The following is a 6,069-nucleotide window of genomic DNA, read 5'->3' as shown; positions in this document are numbered from 1 at the left end:
AGAAAATTTTAGGGATGGAAATTTCGAGAGATTAACACTCCGGAAAGCTATTTTTGTCACAATAGAGATACATCGAAAGGATTCTCGAGCGGTTTGGAATGTAAGATTCTAAACCAGTTAATACTCTTTTAGCTGCCCACTTCAGGCTTTCAGCTTTAGACTCACTACAAACCGAAGAAAAAGAAAGGTACATGTCCTCGGTTCTCTATTCTAGTGCAGTTCGAAGCCTAATGTATGAAATGGTTTGTACTCGTCTCGATATTTCACATGTTGTTAGTGTAGTAAGTAGATATATGGTCAAACCCAGCAAATTACATGGGCAAGTTGTTAAGTGGATTCTAAGAGGGACTTCTAGTACTTGTTTGGAATTCAGAAGATGTTCAGAAGGTCTAGTCGACTATGTAGATTCAAATTATGCTAGAGACTTAGATAAAATAAAATCTCTCACATGTTATTTGTTCATCTTTGAAAATTGCATTATTAGTTGGAAAGCCACCCTTCAAGCCGCTGCGGCTCTATCGACTATCGACGCTGAGTACATGACAATCACAAAAGTTGTGAAAGAAGCCATTTGGTTGAGAGGTCTATTCAGGGAGCTAGTTGATAAAAACAAAAAAAAACTATCGTATATGACAATAGTAAAAATGCCATACATCTCACGAAAGATCAGATGCATCACGAAAGAACGAAGCATATAGATATTCGATACCACTTTGTTCGAGTGGTGATCGCTCCAAAAGATGTTCAAATTCACAAAATGGCAAAGAGAATAATCCAGCAGATATGATGACAAATAGTCTTTCAATTTCCAAGTTCGGACATTGTTTAGACTTGGTAAACATTAACAAAGATCGAGTTAGGCACTGACGGGGCTCGACAAATAAGATGCTTTGGATATAAGAGTCAAGGTAGAGATTTGTAGAGTGTGCCTTGCATTTTGGATGAAACAGAGTAGACGCCAATACGAGGAAGAGCCAATGTCCCGACGACACGACACACCACGTCCTGATGACGCGATGTCTGACGTCCCGACGTGGCAATGCGTTTCCCACTTAATCGGGTTTCTTCTCCTAGTTAAACTCTTTTATTTTTTCTCTGTTTAACTCTGATTATTCTAGGGATGTTTTAGTCATATTTGTACACGAAATTTAACCTATAAACAGGCCTTTTAGCAACCCTAGATAGTTTAGAATAACAACAAAATTAAGAGAGAGTTTGTGAAAATTTCGGGGAATCTTTGTAATTTGGGTTCAGGATTTATTTGGTTCTCCATCTTGTACTCTCCTTTCGGTTTTTTGCTAGTTTCAGTGAAATTTTCTTTGCACATGGTTTTTTATCCTCTTTGGAGGAGTTTTTCCATGTAAATATTTGTGTCCAGTTTTCTTGGTTTCCCTTCGTGTTCGTTGCATAACTCGGGTTCGACCCAACACATATTGCACTCTTAAAGGAGAATGTAAGTTCGAACCTTAGAAGCAATATTGTTGGAGATAATCATGAATCCCAAACATGAACTATAAAATGGACATGAAAAATATATAAAAGAAAAACAATAACAATGAAAACTGGAGCAGATCCAAAGGAAACATGTCGCCTTGACCTCTTTAAATTGATAAAACTATTTATAATTCCCTTGAAAATTATAAAATTATAAATTAGTATAATGATACAATTTCTATTTGTCGCCTAAAAAATTTAGAATTAATTTTTTATCTCCTAAAATTATTTTTTGCCTTCACTCCGGAAAATAGCTTTCCAACAACTTTTAACTTAGTGGCAAAATTATTGTATTTTGTGATATGAAAATTTGGATTCAATATCTTACAATCTCATCCTACCCTAATTATTAAAAATAAAAAATAATAATAATAACTTAGCTATTAATATTTTTTAAAAATACAAGATAGAGGATAGGAGTTATATGTATAGTTCCTATAGGTACTTATGATGCAAATTTAGAAGATATTTGGAACATTCTAAACATGATGTTAACGTTCTGCCAGTTGGTATCGCCAATAAGTCAATGATGGTGAAGAAAATTTAATACCAAAAATCCATTAATGAAAATTTCAAATTCTGAACAATTTGAGTAAAATGCCCCATGAAAACGCAACTCAGAATTAATTGAAATGGTCCAAATTATTTATGTACTTGTTCTCAATAACTTGTATAAATTCAGACCGGATAGTCAATTTTCATGGACCACGCACAATTAAGACTGCTTAACCCATCAAAAATGAAAAATTGAAATAAAATAAATGGATGATATATGCAACCTTATCAATAGGACCACCCTATAGCTACTTGGTTTAGTGCTGTTCTTTAGAAGATGCTTCGATGTTGGTCTTAATTTTAACCCCACTCAATGCCTTTACTTCTTTCTCAAAAATTCAATTTCATTTTATCTATATATTCAACACCAAAATTTTTAATTTTTAAATTTTTTTTCATATAGATTTTGAAGTTTAATAATTCTATATATATTTTTTCAAATACATTACTATAATTTCTTTTTTTTTTTTAAATGATAGTCGCAATATATAATGGACTGCAAATAAGATTAAATTTTATGGGGGTTTAGTTTAGGTGGGATTGTGATTGATAAATGATATATAGGCCTTTTGATTGAAAAAGAAAATACCAAATCTAATAATTAAAATGGTTTCATCAATGTGATGTACCTGCAAAATGCTTAAGTCCTTTTGTCGCCAGCTAATTAGATCTGTATGTCAAGCTAGCTAAATTTGGGAACAACCATTAAATTGGATTTCACCAATTATGCTTGTTGATACCTTTTTTTGATGAAAAACGGGGTCGACTTGGGTTTTGGAAAATGAAAACAAAAATGGGAGTCGCCACCAATCCCTTTTTTATGAGGTGTGATTGGATTACCTCGAAAAATGGTTGTTATAATAAACGGTTTGATTTTATTAAAACAACGGTTTTGGTCCACGAAATTTAGAAAACGGGTTCGGGAGTCGGTTACGCACGAGGAAGGATTAGCACCCTCGATACGCCCAAAATTGGTACCTAGTTGATTACTTAATGTCTTAATGTCGAAAATTGAGAATTTAAAAGAATTTTAAAAATACGATCCTTGTATTAAAGTGTTGAAAATTTTGGGAAAAGAGGGGCACGTTCCACGTTAATCGAGAAAGAAAGCATCATATCCAGTAAGTTAGGACACAATGTCTCGAATTCCCGATATGCGAATGAATGTCAAAATTTACTTATTTAAAAGATATTTAATTATCTTGGATTAAAAAGGGGATCATGTCCAGTGAGTTAAGACACGATCTTTTTTATTTCCGAGATCATTTAAAACTTAAGTTTGAAAAGATTCGTGTAATAAAGTTTAAAAGAATATTCAGTTGTTTAAATCAAATGAAGAAATCGCAACCCAATACGTTAGGGCACAATTTTTCCAAAATATTAAACATTGAATATGGTATTTATTTCGAAAAATCCTCGTCTCGAGGAAACAACATGTCACATCCAATGCGTTAGGACACAACATATTGAATTCTCGATAACGAGCTTTTTATCATTTTAAAAAAGAGTAATCCCGATTATTTAAATTCAACGAAGAAAGTCGGAATCCAGTACGTTAGCGCTCGATTCTCTCGAAGATCCAAAATACCGAATATTACTTATTTTTAAAATTTTCATTTTTGATAAATTTGAGTAAAAAATAAAAGCAAAATAATGATAATGATGACAATGTAAATGAGATAATACAAGCACAACTAAAATGAGCACCAAGTAAAATACGTAATAAACAAATCAAAGATACATGAAATAATAGACGAATAAAAAATCTAAAGCATTCCATAAAAATAATAAACGCTTCAATAAATGAATAAATAAATATCAAATATAACAATGATAACAATATGAATTATAAAAATGAAATATTTATGTATGTGCATCTATATATTTAAATTATAAATTATATGAAGGTATATATATCTATATATACATAAAAAAACAAATACGCATATCTATGTATATATATATAAAAATTATAAAGCATAAAGAACATAAGTATATACATATATGTAAAAACGTATGTTAATGTATGTATATATATATAAAAAATGGTACAAATAAATAAATAAAATGCAATAATAATGATAATAATAATAATAATAATAAACTCAATAATAAATAAAATGATAGGATTAAACTGAAAACAAAACAAAATACCAGGGGAGAAATCAAAATAAGATAAGGCTACAAGATCGATTTGCGATGCGCGCAGAAGAAGGGGGATCGATTGAGCAATTTTCCCCAACCTTATGCGCATGTGCTCCGCACTGGACTAAATCGAAACGCATAAAAAGCAAATAGCCAAATTTAAAAATTTGAATGGGACCAGATCGCGCCATATTGCATGAGCGGAGGGACCGGATGTGCCAATAGTCCCTCCGAGCCTGAACGCGCGGATCTTAGACCCATTAAGGACGGGTTTTCGGGTCTTATAAAAATAAAAGGAAAGAAAAAAAACTAAAACCTACATCATTTTTAAAAAAAACAGAGACACCCTCTGGTTCTCTCTCCCTGCCACAGCCCTTAAACCCAGGCCACCGTCTCCGCCTCCAAGGCCAGTGGCCGGAGTTACGCGAGAACGGCCCATTTGCCTTCTCTTTTTGAAGCGTCCCCGAAGGCTAAGCCTTCTCAGCCGCAAGACCAAAAGGAAGAGGGATGAGATGCCCCTTTCGGTTTGAATCCAACGACGGCGAGGGTGGGGTTCCGACACCAGCCCGTCGAAGCGGTAAGGTATTTATCCTCTCCCTTTTAACTTCTTTTTCTTTGTTGAACGAATGCAAAAAATATAAACAGAAAAAAAAAATAAACAATAGATGAAGAATAAAGTAAATAAGAAACAAGAACAGAGAAGAATCAATCGGAGTCAACCTTTTGATCTGTTTTTTCTTTTTTCGATTTGAAAGTGTAGTGTCCCCCCCAATATACAGAGATATTGTTTTGCTTTTATATCCCATTTACATTGTATTTTAGTTGTGTTCTTTGTATTATCTATTGTGTGCTCCGACTTTCTCTGCCATTTTGCAGGTGTTGATGAGGCTAGGCACGGTGGGTGGCGATGGGACATGGCAGACGGCAGAGGGAGGGATGCGGCGCTAGGTTTGGCTAGGGTTTCGTTTTTCTGAAACCCTAGCTGGGTTTTTAGGGGGAATTGGGCTCGTTTTAGGCTGGTGGTTTAGGTTTAGGTGGGCCTTGGGTGTTTTATTTGGGTTGGTTTTGGGTAGCGGGCCACCGGGTAAATGGGCCTGCAACAGCTGCCCCTCTTTGCTCATTGTCGTGTAACGAGAATAGAGCAAAGACCAAGAAAGGTCAATTTTGCCCGGTCGCCTGTTTTGGACTCGTCGTGGTGCTTTTCTTCTAGCAGCTTCACTCTAGTCCACTGTGTCTTGTTGCTTCAATCCATTCTGCTGTACCTCCAGGGGGTAAGGCCCATCATTTTGACCAGCTCCACTGCAACTTCAGGGAGATCGGACTCATATCTTCAACTTGCCCCCTTCACTTCAAGGGGATAAGATTCGTGGCTTCAACCTGCTTTACTGCAACTTCAGAGAGACAAGGTTTGTGACTTCGCTTCCGTCTATTCCACTACAACTTTAGGGGAATAAGATTAGACATGATAAGAATTGCTATCTACTGTCCGCCCCGCTACAACTTTAGGGGGGCATGACTTGTTATTTTCAGTCTATTCCACTGCATCTTCAGGGAAATAAGACTTGATACGATCTACTTTGCTGTAACTTCAGGGAGATAAGATCCTTTATTTGAATCCGCTCCACTGTAACTTCAGGGAGATAGGATAGTGTCTTCAATCTGCTCCGCTGTAATCTCAGGGAGATAAGATTTCTGGCCTCAATCTGCTCCACTGTAACCTCAGGGAGATAAGATCTGACATTCTTTAGTCTGTTCCACTATAATCTCAGGGAAATAAGACCTGGTGCGATCCGCTCTACTGTAACTTCAGAGAGATAAGATCCTTTAATCCACTCCACTGTAACTTCAGGGAGATAGGATTACTATATTCAATCT

Source organism: Gossypium hirsutum, chromosome D06, assembly GCF_007990345.1.
Source record: "Gossypium hirsutum isolate 1008001.06 chromosome D06, Gossypium_hirsutum_v2.1, whole genome shotgun sequence".
Taxonomy (NCBI): domain Eukaryota; kingdom Viridiplantae; phylum Streptophyta; class Magnoliopsida; order Malvales; family Malvaceae; genus Gossypium; species Gossypium hirsutum.
The sequence above is the reverse complement of the archived record's forward strand: the minus strand, read 5'-3'. Positions refer to the sequence as shown.